The sequence below is a fragment of the Natrix helvetica genome, assembly GCF_964273705.1.
Source record: "Natrix helvetica genome assembly, chromosome: 3".
NCBI classification, from domain to species: domain Eukaryota; kingdom Metazoa; phylum Chordata; class Lepidosauria; order Squamata; family Natricidae; genus Natrix; species Natrix helvetica.
In genome coordinates this window covers 145,721,289-145,738,490 of record NC_138549.1, presented here as the reverse complement: position 1 = coordinate 145,738,490, position 17,202 = coordinate 145,721,289, and positions in this window count along the sequence as shown.

Below are 17,202 nucleotides of genomic sequence, written 5' to 3'. Positions count from 1 at the left end.
GATCTCCTTTCATTCTCTGTCTGCTTCATTCACTCGTTCGGGCAGCAGAGAACAAAAGGAAGTCACATAGGCGAGGGCAAATGAGCCTGCAGCCTCCTTCATTCACACATTTGGGCAGTGGTGAGGGCTTTCTCACACACCTTCTTTCATTCTCTGAAAGCATGCGAGAAAGTCCCCCCCCCATTGCCCAAACATGTGAACTGTGAAAGAAGGAGGCTGCAGGCTCATTTGCCTTGGCTACGCGATCTCCTTTCATTCTCTGTCTGCCTCATTCACTCGCTTGGGCAGCAGAGAACGAAAAGAGGTCGCGTAGCCGAGGGTAAATGAGCCTGCAGCCTCCTTTATTCCTTCCTTCCCTCAGCGCCCACCAAAGCTCTGCTGCCACTTGGCTGCCATCGTTGCCACCATGCCCTCTCTGTGTGCCCAGCCTCTGGCCTGAATGGTAGCAAACGATGGCGGCACGGGGTGGCTGGCAGCAGCAGCTACTGCCCCTGGGCTGGGTGTTGTGCTGCTTGGTGGGCAGTGCCCCAACTTCACCGCCGCCACCGCTAACACTGAATGGTAGCAAGCGATGGCAGTGCAGGGCGGCTGGCAGCAACGGCTACTACTCCTGGACTGGCTGTGTGTTGCACAGCTCAGTGGACAGCACTCCGACTCTGCCGCCATCGCTGTGCCACCTTAGCAGCAGCAGTTCTCGCCTGCAGAACCGAGGCAGTGAAGAAGATCGAGAGACATGGAGCCACAGACTCCCCCCTTTCCCCCACCCAACAGCTCACCTCCTGGGTGGGGCCAGAGGGCTCGCAGGGTGAGTGGAGTTTGCGACCAACTTTAAAGTGAATGGAGCTGTTTGAGATTAAATGGGACAGAGAATATAGTGGGATGCAAGGGAACATGGAGGTAATCTAGTCCAACCCCTTCCCAAGGCAGGAGTCCTTCCTTCTCTTTGAGAGCTGTCAGTGGCAGACATGAAGGAAATGGTGTGTGTGTGTGTGTGTGTGTGTGTGTGTGTGTGTAAGAGAGAAAGAAAGAAAGAAAGAAAGAAAGAAAGAAAGAAAGAAAGAAAGAAAGAAAGAAAGAAAAGAAAAAAGAAAGAGAAAGAGAGAAAGTTGGAGAGAGAGAGATAAGAAGGAAGGAAGGAAGGAAGGAAGGAAGGAAGGAAGGAAGGAAAGAAGGAAGGAAGGAAGGAAGGAAAGAAAAGAAAGAAAATAAGTGGGGAAGAGAGACACAAGAAGGAAGGAAGGGAGGGAGGGAGGGAGGGAGGGAACTTATGATCACAATTGAGCCCAAAATTTTAGTTGCTAAGCAAGAGCATTGTTAAGTGAGTTTCACCACATTTTCCAACTTGGCCACTCCCACCCAGTCACATGTCTGCCGAGCCACTCCCCCAAAATAGGCCACACCTACAGAATAGGTTCTAAAAAAAATTGAAACCCAGCACTGAACTATATGCCGAAGGCACATGGAACACTATTACCAAAGGTGGTTCCCATTTTTCTACTTGCATTTTTAGATGCTTTCGAACTGCTGCATTGACAGAAGCTGGGACAAGCAATGGGAGCTCACTTCGTTACGCAGTGCTAGGGATTCAAACCACCAAACTGCCAGCCTTTCTGATCGGCAAGCTCAGCAACTTAGCCAGTGACCCCCTGTGTACCTTGAGCCACTGCATCCCTCAAAGGAACAGCTGAAGACCCACCTCTTTCAATTATCCGACCTGGCTCAATCGCAATCGTAATTTTCCCATTCCTCCAAACTGTTTTTTAAATTGTCCTTAAATATTAATTTTTTGGGTTTTTACAATTGGGGTATTTTAAAGCTGATTTTTAACTGTCTATTGATGTAATTTGTTTCCTCCTCCGTGTATGTATGTGTGTTGTGTATGTATGTACGTTTGGTGTTGTTATATATTTTTTATGTTTTATGCTCCATTGTACGCCGCCCCGAGTCCTACTTGGAAAGGGAGCGGCTAATAAATCCAAATTTATTATTATTATTATTATTAACATAGTTACAGGTTATTCATTTAAATTTTATTGAAAGTCATCCAAATCATAGCAATAGATGAATTGCATGAACAACAATGGATAAAAGATAGTGACATCCATATTTTGTAGGTTCTACAGATCTCACCACAAGCATCAAGATTCCTCATCATAGTTTGTTTTCTCTTTTCCTTCAGTAATTCTTTCATCTGTTGAACAAAGTAACACTCTTCTTCAACTTGCCAAGTTGCCTTGCTGGTTCTGCTATTTGCCAATATTTGCTGCTACTAAGTCTCCAAAATCTACTTCCATAATATCAGTGAGCAGTGATATCTCTCTAAAACAGCACCATGGCATATCCTTATGAAACAATGTTGTTTGATTATTATTTTTAAAAAATGAGAAAGTATTTTCCATACCTGACTACAAGCCAGGATCTTAGTGTAGGAAAAGAAAAAACAAAAGAAAGTGAGAAATAGCTACAACCAGATCCCTTAGTATATTACAGTGCAAGGGACTTTATATACTTTTTCCTAATTTAGAATAAACAACTACTGCTAATGAATTTAAAGCAGCGGTGGACAATATTGCACTAGTATGCCACCCCAAACCACCTCTGTTAATGACTCATGTCCATCTGCATTTTCAAACTATTATTTTAATTTTAAAGAATTAAATAGGCTAACACAGGGATGCAGTGGCTCAGTGGCTAAGACACTTGTCAATCAGAAGGTTGGCAGTTCAGCAGTTTGAATCCCTAGCGCTACGTAATGGAGTGAGCTTCCATTACTTGTCCCAGCTTCTGCCAACCTAGCAGTTCGAAAGCACGTAAAAATGCAAGTAGAAAAATAGAAACCACCTTTGGTGAGAAGGTAACAGCGTTCTGTGCGCCTTTGGCATTTAGTCATGTCAGCCACATGACCACAGATATGTCTTCAGATAGTGCTGGAGATGAGCACCGCCCCCTAGAGTCGGGAATGACTAGCACATATGTGTGAGGGAAACCTTAACCTTTAACATGCTGCAAAGCAAAACTCTAGCATCACATGCATTTATAGTAATGCTCTTGCAGCCCACAGAGATCCCACTGTAGTAACAGCATATTGTGTGCCTTTTGCTTAATGGGTATTTTCTGACTTGGCCATGCCCATCATGATAACAATTTGATGAAGGGTGCTTAACAATTTGATGAAGGGTGCTTTTACATGCCCTCAAAACTCTAAATGTGTCCCTGATTCAAACAGTAAAATTCCACATATGTCCCTGATTTAAAGCATTCTTCTAAATTCCTATAATCTAAATATAGAGCAACAGCTGGCCACAACAGGATCAAATATAGTAATCATGTAACAATGTTTTTAATCCTCTGCTTTAAAACAAATGCCACAGAATCTTTTCATATTGTTGCCACTCATAGTTTAATGCATTAATAAAAACATCTGTCTCTGAGTAAAATAAAAATAAAAAATGGATTTCTAGGGTTTAATTCTCTGCCGCCATTCAGTTGCCTTCCTGCTATGTTTTAGTTATTCTGGAGAACAGCTAGAGTATAATTTGATAGACTAAGGCAACATCATGCTAAAAATATTATTCTTTCCAGTGTCTAATAGAGTCAAGGAAATTGGGAGATTTTACTTTTCATTAAATAACTTGTAGAAGAACTACAAGTTAAGGATGAAAAAAATGTTTGCATTCTCATAACAAGTAAGACACTTACCTCTAGTCAACCCGATTAAATGTTTCCAATTATCATATAAAGCTACAACCTTGATGAAAAAGAAAGGAATTCTTTCTTTGTTAAAATGTCATTCTATTAAAGCTAGGTTATTTCAGCCTTTTTCTATTAGTGCCAGGCAGAGAGAAAAAGAAATCTGTCAAATGTTTTGAGAGGGTGGTATTTTCTCCCATTCTTTTTCCTGGAACACCAGCTACAAGGTATCAAGAAGAGAATGAAAAGTGTTCTTTCTGCTCTGAACTGGTGTATCGCTTAAAAAGCTAAGAATGCATTGCTAGTGTGCCTTCAGATATTGGCTTATCCTCCATTCAGGAATAGCTTATTGCCAACGTTGTTTCTTTTTCAAAAGGGGTTCTATATGCCAATTGGCCTACTATTCCTCTCTATCCCAAGATGTAAATCTATAACTCAGCATGTAAAATTAGATGAGAAGCACAACACAATATTCCTAAAACAGTGGGAGGCAGTGGCTCAGTGGCTAAGACACTCAGCTTGTTTATCAGAAAGGTCGGTGGTTGGACGGTTGGAATCCCTAGTGCTGCGTAATGGAGTGAGCTCCCATTACTTGTCCCAGCTTCTGTCAAACCTAGCAGTTCGAAAGCACATAAAAAATGCAAGTAGAAAAATAGGGAAGGTAACAGCGTACTGGGCATCTTCAGCATTTAGTCATGCTGGTCACATGATCACGGAGATGTCTTCAGACATTACAGTTCTTCGGCTTTGAAATGGAGATGACCACCGCACCCTAGAGTCGGGAATGACTAGCACATATGTGCAAGTGGAACCATTCCTAAAACAGGAAAAGCACCAATCACAGTTGAACTCTCTTTCACTGCCTCTGTCTCTCTCACTCTCTGTATGTGTGTATATGAGAGAGGGGGGGGGGAGAGAGACCACTACTCCCTTTTTTGTTGTTAAATTACAAACATCAAAAATTCAGCTCCCTTCTATTTACACGTCTCAAAAGCTGCATCTTCTTTGTTCTCCTATCATACTTCTATGTCTTGTGGAACTTTCATGTCTATGTCTTAGGCCTTGGTAAGAACAAACTTGGAATACTGCATCCAGTTTTGGTCACCACAATGTAGAAACGGTGTTGACCCTCTAGATAGAGTGCAGAGAAGAGCAACAAAGATGATTCCAGGACTGGAGGCTAACACATATACAGAACCATTGCTGGAGTTCAGTATCTTTAGTTTAATGAAAAGAAGGACTAGGGGTGACATGATATCAGTGTTCTGATATCTGAGGTTGCCACAAAGAAGAGGGAGTCAAGCTATTCTCCAAAGCACCTAAAGGCAGGACAAGAAGCAATAGATGGAAACTAATCAAGGAGAAAAGCAACCTAGAATTAAGGAGAAACTTCCTGACAGTTAGAACAATTAATCAGTGGAACAACTTGCCTCCAGAAGTTGTGAATGCCCCAACACTGGAAGTCTTTAAGAAGATGTTGGATAGCCATTTGTCTGAAATGGTATATAGAGCTGAGCTAGTAGAATTTGACTAGAAGACTTCCAAGATCTTTTCCAACTCTGTTATTCTGTTATATTGTACATCCACAAATTATGTCCTTTTTAACCTGGGATGATGAAGGAAAGGGTTAGGCTAAGGCATGGTCCATGGCCCAAAACAGAACACTCCAAGAATATCCAGTGTTCACAAAGAGAACCACTTAGTGATTTCCCGTACTCATCTACTTTAAACTAATTGTTACCTCCAGATGGCCATTTTATTGTGGATTGGGTATAGTTTATGATAATTTCATTGTTTATTTTTATAAGGATAATTTCATTGGGCTTGCACATTATCTCACCATGAGTCATCTGACCAAGTTTTATTTCCTTTTGCATATTTGTTCTCTTCGATTGAATTATGTGTTTGGCCAAAATGACTTGGAAGATAAGCCAGTTTTTTCCAAGTTCTGAATATACCACAGTGCTTTTGTCTTTGCAGGGGTTTGAAGGGTAGAAAGGAAGGAGAAAGATGACCTTTGGGGTGATGGATTTTTCAACCCAACCAATATTTCAATATTCCAAAATGCTTAGTTTCTACCTGCTTTGGAGAAAAAAGCAAAACAAACAAAAAAGAGCCTCGTTGCACCTATCTTTGCATAAGTTTTCATATAGCTGTTTTGTAGTAGAATTTTGCAAAGCCCAGATACATTTTAGGCATTAAGTTAAATGGTGCTTTTCATTTGATTACACATGCTAAATTTACAAATTAACCCTATTGCTTGTTTATTAGCCTATGATTAGATTCTGCAATGCTTTCTTTCATACTGAATTTTGAGCAAATAGGCTTGCTGGATGATGATGCCACATAGGGTGAAGAACAAAGTAGAGAGAATCAACCTTCATCTGAGTCAAAGCATCAATTCAGTTTGGAATATCCATTCAGCATGATTTGAAGATTTGGATCATTTTGGGGGCAAATATAGTCAATCGTTTTGTTTCTACTTCCCCATTTGATTCTGAAAGTTTATTCAATCTGAAGATTCAGGTGAATCAGCTTTGAATCAAATCATCAAAACCCTGGTGAGAAATAGCACTCATGTGACAGCACTGTTTCAAAGGAGAGCAAGGAAGAAGAGCAGACTTCTAGTAAATAATGCCCAAATTATTGTGCTCTAGGGAGAATTCCTTTACACATTAATCTGCCTTACACAGACATAAATTCTAGTATTAGAGCTAGTTACATGTGATTGTTTCAAATAACAATACAGAAAAAAATGACTAATAAGGGCTCAATAAACATTTTGCATATTTTGAAAAAGCAGAAATATATTATTATTTTTCCAAAATGCCTTTTGGGAGGGGTTTTGTAAATGACTGAAAATATTGGTGGAATTTTTATTTTATTGATGGTAAGAGTATTTTTGTTGTCATTGTTCGAGACACCACAATACCCTGAGCTAATGACAGTTTTTGTAGCAGTCTGCTATTGGTCAGAGAATATTTCTCAGCCTATGGTATTAATTGTGTGTCAATCTAGGTAGACAAGATACACAACCTAATGAGCTAACTCTATTTTATTGTAATGTTACATTAACAGACTCTAGTGAGTCTGGAAGTATTTTTCTCCCCTGTTCCCTTTACATTCCTAAAACTAGAGTCTTTTCTGAGCCTCTTGCCCTATCCACATTCCTTGCTCCAGGCTCAGCTGCCTTTTATCTTACCAGTCCCTGGGCTGCAACATTTGTCCTGTTTCCCAATGTCATTCCCTTGTACCATTACGCTATTCTCTGCATTTGGGGCCAAAAGTCTGTAATCATTGATAGGGTTCACAAAATAAGGCTATGAGAAACTGGAGAGACTGAAGAGCAATGACCTTGTGTGAAAGAAGACTCCAATGATGCTTCCGAATGTTCTGTTTATTGTCACCATGAAAATCCTATGTAGCTTGGAACCAGAGGTGGTTTCCTATCTGTTCGGGCCAGTTCGGCCGGGTAGGTAGTAACTCAGCCTGCTATGCCCCCGAACTGGTTCTCTCAGTGGCACCGTAGGTGCCACCATCTTGTTTTTTGCTTCTGCACATGTGCAGAAGCATTTTTATAATACTGCGCATGCGCGTAAAGCACATCCCTGAGTGAACTGACAGTAGCAGCAGCCAGAACCACCCTTGCTTGGAACCAACCTATGTCCTAAGTCCACCTACTGCAAATAGAATCTACCTACCTAAGGCCTGTTTGTTGAGAATTCACACAGTATATAAAAAGAACAATCTCAGAGACAAGTATGCTCTGCAGGAGACCTCCTCCTATGGGATGCCCTCCCCTTTTTGAGATGCACCAGAGTCGCAATGAATCTATGCTTGATGTTGGGTTGTGGTGTTGATAGTATTTATTAACATTGTTGTATTGATATATTAAATAATTTTTCCTTCATTATAATGTATGATATGTCTTGAATGTTATCCTACAAGCCACTTAGAGGTATATGATTGAAACAACATAAATATATTTGCAATAAATCAGTAAATATGTGGGCACTGTCTGGACAGAAGATGTAATCTTCCCACTCTACTAACCTCTCCTGCCCAAATAATCAACAATTTAGTATATTTGTCCCACTCCCTTCAAAGATACTTGTTTATTTTAGAGTAATACATTTTAATTTTGAATATAGATCATTAACAATTTTTAATAATAAATCAATCCTTGGGGAGTTCCAAGACAGCTGTTTTCAATTAAATGACAGTCATACTTGCAAGCCTATTGGCTGTGATGGCTAGAGATATCTAAGTATAAACATCTACTTTATTCAAAATATGAGGTCTTATTCCAGATTCTTCAGTGCCTTGCAGTATAATGAGAGAAATTCCAGAAACAGGCTGTTTTCTTAGCTTGCAGGATATTGCAGTGAAAACTATTAATCATAGCATACTATTTCATATATTGTTCAAGCATAGCTTTTGAAATAAGGCATTTTGATACATTTCAGACTAAGAGAAAGTGGTTCCCTTTATGACTACAATATGAGTCGTTGCAATTCAATTAATTACCTGTCTTTATTTATAACTATTTTCTTGGCTTGCAACACTGATCTTGTTCCTCTCTAGTATGGATCTATAGCTTTTCATGAATTATATTTTTAAAGTCATAAACTTTATACCTTTATAAACTAGGTTCCTAACTAACCACCAACAAATCAAATAGGTAATAAGCCATGTAAAGCAATGACCCATAAACATAAGTGGAATTACCGATGATGGAATTTAATTTGAATCCTGATTAGACTTAGCACCTGCTAAACGGATAGGATAATAACATTATACTACCACCGATGATATAAAATTAAACGTAAATTAAATAGGAACATTAAGAATTAAAATTTCACACTGGGTTGTATAAAGACCAGTGTTTCTGATATTTCAGATTAAAGGGTTTTTTTTCCAGAAGAACCCTTATCAACCTTTGAAACACCAAAAGTAGAGAACAAGTTATTCCTAGAAGAGGTTGTGTCAGGGTGAATGAAGAAAATCTGCGTGCAATCAACCATCCTCTGCAAAGTGAAAAATACGACGAACATTTTCAATAGTGAAGTATAATTCAAAGGTCAACCTTTTCCAAGGAGATCATTTATCATTTCATAAAAATCAAAACTAAATCATGTCGCAGGAAGAAGAACATGGTAACAGATTGGAGAACTTCAATCTCATCATGAATGCAATTCACCGTCATCTTTTTTTTAAACAAAAACTTCCTGTTATTCTATATTAGTGTTTGAGCGTTACCCTCAAAACCAAGATTTTAGCTCAGTTCATTTGCAACTTTTGCTGTAGTTTTTGGACATAGGTGAGATCACTGTACAGTTTAACTACTGCTGAAGACACTTGCAGGTGTCACACCTTCTTCATTTGAGAAAAATGGCAGGCATAATACCATATTACACTAATTGTTTTTGGTGTTGTTTTTCATTTTGTTATATCTAATGCATTAATGCAAAGTCCCAGAATGCTACCCTTTATCTGGAAAAAAAGAGATATGGCCTCCGCTGTAAAGAGATTACACTGTAAAGTCCTACAGGACAAAAGGTCTCAGTACTTTCTACTGTAAATCATTGACTTGAGTTAAAATCTAGCATGAGGGTACAAGAATCATTTGCAATAACTTTTTAAGTGAACTAGAAGAGTAGATTTTTGATTACCAAAAGCTAAGGTTCCATACGAAGCCCAGAGGTTTGTGGAGTTAACATAACAGCCTGTTTAGCATTTCTAGGGGGGGAAATGGATGAGAATGTAGACCCATTAAAACTTTTAATAGAGTGTAGCATACAATTTCCCACCCTTTCCTTAAAGGGTAAATTAGGAACAGGAATAGATTTTCTGGAAAATAAAATGCTGATGACCAGAGTTTGTGTGATTTTATATACATATATATCCAGTGTGTATATGTCTGTATGTGTGTGTGGGGGTGTATGGGGGTGTTTATAAGTGTGTGTGTGTGTCTGTGTGTGTCTGTGTGTATTTTATATATATATATATATATATATATATATATATATATATATATATATATATATATATATATATATATATATATATATATATATATATATATATATATATATGATTTACGTATATATATATATGATGTTTGTGATTGGGTTGCCGAAAAAAGGAACTCTTCACATTGTTAATGAATGGCAAGTATTATCCTACTTGAACTGAATTGCTTGCACAGCAGTAGGTTGACTTGAAAGATACAAAGCCTTGATACCATATACACTATATTGCCAAAAGTATTTGCTCACAACTGAGTCTGATTATGTGGATGGGTGAGCGAATACTTTTGGCAATATAGTGTAGATCTACTCACACAATCAATCTGTAAGTCTAGCTGTTAGGCATGGATACAAACCATGTCCAAGGAGATTGCAGTTACACTTAAACCAGGAGATATAATTTTGGTAAGAATTAAGATTAAAACAATTCAGGTAATATTCAAATTGGACAAAAATAGAAAAGATCCAAGCATGTTACTGAAACTTTAATGAATGAATAAAACAAACTCCATATCCAGTTAAGCTTTATTGCATTGTGGACTAGCCTTGTTTGGGATGTACTATTTCGGACTCCAGGGTCGGTCTTATACTGTTGAATGCTCTTTCATTCAATTCTTAAATATACGTACATCCTTCCTTTCTGCTTATATAAGCACTCAAAGTGGCTTACAGTAATGAAAATACAAAATATAAAACATGGTACTATTGTAAAATATTTTAAGTCAAGTAACAGTAGGTAGGTTGATTAAATTGGGCAATTTTGCATTTTCCAAATCAACTTTTTCTTGAAATGTACACCATTGTCCAGAAAAGGTAATCTAATATAGAATAACAGAGTTATTCAACACTTCACTTGATCTTGATTCTAAATCAGTTTAATGTGCTGCAAAGATGAATCCAAAAAGAGTAGTCAGACAGAGTACTAGGGCAAAGTAAGAGGCTGTTCAATATTGATTGATAGGATAGACCATAATTTCTTATATGTCCAATCATCAGGAAGAGGCTGAACCAAAAGTCCTATATTATGTCCAGCATAAGGAAAACCAATAAATTCAGGGAATGTTATGTTGGCAGAACTGATTGAGATATTTGTTCTGTGCCCAGATGTTTCTGACTATCTTTTTATGTCAAAGTATAGTCTGAAGTTATTAAAACTCCCAGGCTAATAAGGTTAAAGTATAAGAAAAGAAGAACTAATTCTTAGATGTTTTACTTTTTAGATGATACCCTTGAAATGAGGAATTTTTCCTTTCCATCTCTTGGCATTTCACTTGAAGGCATCTGAGCTCATGGTGAGAAGAGATTAGAAGAATTTTTATGGATGGGTTAGAGGATCACAAAAAATCCATACGTATGTGCTAGATTTGCATTGGATCTAATATGAAGATAGGTAGGTCTTCCACAAGATGTAGAATATTCAAGGGGGCTGTGTTATAAATTTTCTCAATACAGAAAAGTGATTGCCAAGAAGAAATCTGATTTCTCTACAGCACTTTTTAAATTATTTTTTTTCTGAAGGGGTTATTGTCTAGGTTAGTATTCCAGGTATTTTCCACCAGAAAAGCAATCTTTATTCTGCTTCATGAGTAGAAAAAGAATTGGCAACATATGTGCTAGTCTCAATAGCAATATAAAATAACCATATGTTGGGATCCTTTACATCAAATATTATTTTCCCTTATGGTCAGGTATAGCGTAATAGAGCATCTGGCAATGTTTGATTAAAAAAATCTTTGTGATTCATCCTTCAAAATTGCCTTAAAACACTAAACATTTAATATCACAAAATATGAGTGAACAATTTTGTGATATGTTCCCTCAGACACATATTCCAACTTTTGCAAAACTATCACAAAATAATACTAGTCAGTTATGAACTTTCAATCTTCCTGACTGAACTTTCTATCTTTCTCCAATTCAGAAGTAAATCTGTTGCAGGAAGTCAGGAAGAGTTACTTGTTAGGATTTCTTGGTTGGAACATATTGCCTTCTGTTCTAGGGGGAAAATATCAGAGTTGTATTTGTTTTTCTTGTTTTGCCTGTTTGTTTTACATTTCTACTTATCAAGATCCCCTACTTGGATACCACCTTCCACTACATACCACTTGTTAGGACCTTTCCAGGTTGTCTACATTTCTCCCTATATACCTATAATTATATCATTCTGCTCTATTCCAATATATCAAAACTTGTTAATGGGGGAGTATTTGTATTTGAAGACAAAAGCATAAAATGCATTAATATTCTATGTTGTAAAAGTAAAATTGCTGTTTGAGGGAGTTGTGCCCTGGTACCTCTAAAATATTCATTTATTCTTAGAATAATAGGAATAAGAACTGATACAAGGCAATGGCTTTACTTACTATTGAACGTCATTAATACTCTGCAGATCAATTGGTCTAAAACTGAAGGTGTGATTGCTCACTGCCTGCATTCATCCATCAAGCCAAGCTTCCTCTGTATGAATAATTCACTGGTGCAGAATGCTAAGCTAGTTCTGCTTCACCTCTCCTGTTTGGTCCTTAGCTTTTGTTCCCAGTTCAGCCTAAATCCCAGTTTGTCATAAATCAGGAAGTATTTAGTTGCTACTTTGCCATTAATTCACAATAGCCCTTAGCATGCCACCAAATTACCCTTATAGAAAAGCATGAGGAAGAATATCCAAATAAAATCAATATTGCATGAATGGTCTGGAATGATATGTCACTGCAGGTGAAATAAGATGGATCATTTTGTATAAAACCATGGTATTCAGGCTTTCGATTGGACTTTAGTTAACATTCTAATTCAAAAAAAAGTTTACATTTCTTCGAAAGATGGTACTAATTTTCAGCATTTGCATGCTTGAATGCAAGTCCTTGAATGAGGACCCAGCATAAGTTTGATTAGCTTTCTACTTTTGCTATGTGAATGCAAGGAAAAAAGGAAAAAAGAGGGATTGTGAATATTTGGGTCATTCAATGCCAGAGATTTTTCAAGTTTTTCCTTGATGGTGTAACACTTTTCATTCTGCTTGACTAAATTCAGTCTGGGTTTTTTTCCTGGGTTTGCAATGGCTGGTTGACTTGTGCCCAGGAAATCCTTTCTAGTGATCCATATTATGTGTCAATTGCATGACCAGGAGGCCCTTCAGACAATCATTCATGCCCTAGCCACCTTGCATATGGACTATTACATGTTTTGCATAAGGCTGTCCTTGAAGCTGCTGGTAATCCTGAATGCAGTAGTATGGGCAATAAAAAAACATGCTCCCTGTGAGTTGCACTAGCTGCCAGTTGGCTTCCAAATGTAATTCAGGTGTTGGTTACTACCCAAAAGGTCCTTTATGGCATAGATTCTGACTATCTGAGACACTATTTATTCCAATAATTTCTGCATTTCTCCATATAGTTAGGTAGATCACTATGGTCTATGCCCCATGAATTAAATAATTTCACCTTATGGGATGAAAGAAATGAACCTTCTTTTTTGCAGTGCCTGCCTTCTGAAGCAGCATTTCTCCAAAAATCCATATGGCCACTAGCCTTAACATGTCTGAAAGGTGTTTAAAATTCTGGTCTTCTCCCCAGGCTTTGTGCTAGGTTGGGTAATGAGCCTCTTATAAGTTTTGTATCATACTTTCCATGTTTTCTTTTCTTTTTTTTAGATGTGTCTCCTTCTTGCCAGTTGTTGCATTATTTCTAGCTGTTTTAAGTCTTCACAGAATTTAGCACCCATATAAATAGACAAACATAATAATAATAATAATAATAATAATAATAATAATAATAATAATAATAATAATAATAATAATAATTTATTAAATTTCTAGACCGCCCTCTCTCCCCGGAGGGACTCGGGGCGGTGTACAGGAATAAATTTAAAACATACAAACAGTCATACACATAGGTAAAAATCACATTAAACAACCCTTGTACAATTTATAAAAATTAAAAAACAGACCTTAAAACCAATCTTAAAAATTTAAAAATAGAACTGAGGTGGGGTAGGTGGAATTAGGCCAAGCCGGCTAGCTGGAATAGGTGGGTTTTAAGTTTCTGACGGAAGGAGCGGAGATCCGTAGTCACTCTAATGTCAGGGGGAAGGTCAATAACAAAGAATTAAGAATCGAATGTTAGCTACCAGTGATAAATCAATGACGTTCCTCTAGGCATTATGCATTGAGAACACCTTGTGTCAAAATGTTCCAAGAATTCCCTGGAAACAAGTCTTCTTATAGAAGGAAAATCTGACATGGAGTACTGTGTTCAAGTTATAATTTTATATCCGTAATATTCCTGAAACATGACTATTTAATGACACTTTCAGAAGACAAATCTTATTTTGGAATGCAGTGTTGTCAAATCCCAGTTCCATCAGGTTCAGTCAGCACCACTGAAGTGGTGAAGAACTGAAAGCCATATTCAATTTAACTATAATCCTAACACCTAAAATTGCCGTTTGCCCATTTCTTGTCAAAATCTTATTCTCTTTCCTCAGTGATAGAACAGCCCTAAAAAGCTCTTTCAGCTCTTGCTTGCCAGCTGGAAAAAAAAACCTTCTCTGTACAGTAATAAATGGGCACAATTCACAGCAATTAATATTTCCACAGTAGGTAGTTAACCCTAAAAATAAAGTGAGATTTTTCTCATATGGTTATTAAATCAGAACTGGCACTTCATCCAGCTTTCTCTCTGTATAAAGCTTGTGGGTGAGTGTGGTGCATTTCCTCACCTTTGCAATAGTCATTATTGCTCACAGGTTGATGCCAAGAAGAATAGTTATGCTAAGAGCCCTCTATCTGCCAACTCACTTGTTATTTGTAGCACATTACAATTGCCTGGCTTATTGCAGATCTAAAATTCCAGGCACAGAGGGCAAACAAGTATGTACTGAGAGGGTTTTAATGACAAGAGAGTTTAAAGGGATGTAGTCAGAATAGATGATGGGCCCCATTAGGTCTAATTCACAGAAATACTTATATGTTTTCAATCAAATATTTGGCCAAGGTGCATTGCAGTCAAAATGATCTGGGAAATCCAGAATTCTGGCAGCAAAAAATTGCAAGGCAGAAGTCAGGGAAGATCAAAATTCAATGGTTTATTTTATTGTCATTTAGATTTCCATTAGATCTGAAGTCTGATGAAAAGATGAGAGGCATTTGGATCAGTGCCAAGGTCTTTCCACGCTTTTCTTTCAAGCCCTTGCCTAGCTTCCCTTTGGAGGTTCCAGATGCTATGATTTGTACTAATTGCACTTGCAACCTAGCTGACCACATCCAGCTTTGCAATTGGTTCATGAGCAAATTGTTGGGCTATTTTCTTAACCTTGTTGATGGCTGGACTCCAAGTCCCAGAACTCCCCAGTAAAAATGCTGGATGGAGAATTCTGGAAGTTGAAGTCCACCCATCTGTACTTTTCTCCTCTGACTTGATGCTATCCTAACTTGTAATACCAAAGATTGTTTTTTGAGCTAATAGTATTTGAAATTTTGAAAATGTGTGTTGCAAATACTTTCAACAAATAGTTGCCTCAGTGAACTTGTCTATTTGTACTATTTGAACTTATAATATGAATGCCATGGTCAAAATCAAAGGGCGTCTAGTCAGCTGACAGCAAACTGGGGTTCTCTCTAGCTCAGAGGTCCTCAAACTTGGCAACTTTCAACACCATAGCATAGCATAGCATAGCATAGCTGGCTGGAGAATTCTGAGAGTTGAAGTCCACAAGTCTGAAAGTTGCCAAGTTTGGAGACCCCTGCTCTAGCTGCTCAGTTTGGTTCTTTTTTTTTTTTAAACAAAGTTTTTTATTGGTTTTTTAATGTTTTACATAGGGAAAAGGTAAGGGAAAGGTTACAAATTTTGGCAGCTGCGAAATGCAGTAGGTGCACCCCCCACCCTCCAAACTCATAATATACATTTGCATAAAATTCAAATATTACATAGTAGCATATAGTCAGTGTGGTAAATTCAATTGGTAATTTCGGTCAGTTTATATCACGTGGATTTTCTTGCTTATTTGTGTGATCTGAGCTTTCTTGATGTCACCCCATCTCCCCCAGCTGGCAGTGCTCCGGCCCCTCCCGTGTCTTGTACCTCTACTGAAGTGTCTTCTGGTTTTTCTAGAAGTAGTTTGTTTTTTTCCATAAAGGCCTGCGCCTCTATGGGTGTATTAATTCTAACTCTTGTCTCCTCCCAGAATATTAGCATACCTTCAGGCAGTAACCATCGAAACCACACCCCCTTCTGGTATAGTTTATTCGCCAATTGCGAATAAAATTTTCTTTTCTCCCTCACTTTCTTGGGGATCTGTTTCAGAATGGTTATCTCCTTATCTTTATATGTCAGGGCTTGCCCCCTTTGTGCATTCAGGATTTCATCTCTTGTGCTTTTCCTAAGAAATTTAATGTGTACCTCCCTGAGGACATTGTGTGTTCTAGCATATGCTGAGTTCACTCTATAGGCCAGGTCTATTTCCCACCCCATCTGTTGTTTTTCCTTCTGAATATACTCAGCCAAAATGGTTGTCATGATGTCCCTTATATTTTCATCATCTGTCTCCATCACGTTCTGGAATCTAAGATAAAAAGACATTCTCTCAAACTCTATTTTCATTTGTTGGGTGTCAAGTTCTTTGTTTCCCCTTTGCACACCCTCTATCCCTCCCTTCATCTCAGCCGCCCCATCTTCCAAAAGATCCAGTCTCTGTGAGTTCTTATTAATTTTATCCTGGTTCTCTTTAATTTCTTCTTTCATCTCCTTCAGTTGTCTCTTTATTTCCTCTTGTCCCTGTAGAAGTTGTTGTAACATTTGATGAAGTTCCAGGTCCGTAGATTTAGGTTGCTTAAAGGCTATTAACGTTGATTGTGTACTTGGACTGGAGGTTGCAGATGTTGGGGCTGAGGCAGCAAAGCCTGACTTTCCAGGAGGTGGTCTTTTAGATACCATTGTTTATAAAGTAAAGAGTCTAGTCAGTGTAGAGAAGGATCAGTCAGAGAGATAGAACAGTCAAGAGAGTCCAGGGGGCAGAGAGTCCAGGCACAGGGGAGTTTTCTAATCACCCTGGCAAAAGAGCAGTCGTTTTTCACTCCAGGGGGTTCAAAAGCAAACAATCCACAAGAGAATTATCCAGGTAGCACGGAGACAAAGACCGGAAGCCTGAAGTTAAAGGGTGGAGTCAAGTCTCACATCTCATGAAGACAACGGAAGTGTGCCATCTTGCCCTGCCAGCTTCGGGTATTGAGGCAACAAATAAAGTTTTCAAAGTTCAAGGTTCCCAGGGCTTCCAGATCTCATTGTCTTAAACATTAAAAGTTTAAATCTGAAAATCCATTTAGTAGGGGTGTGACATCTTTAGTTTGGCTCTCCCCCTCCTCCTTCCCTTGGGGCTGCGAGCTCACTTGTTTCCAGCCGCTTGTCCAAGGGGGGGGGAAATCCCCCTCCCCTTCAGCCGCACCTCTCCAAATCAAGCCAAAAGTTCAAGTTTGCACAGCTGACAAATTTTT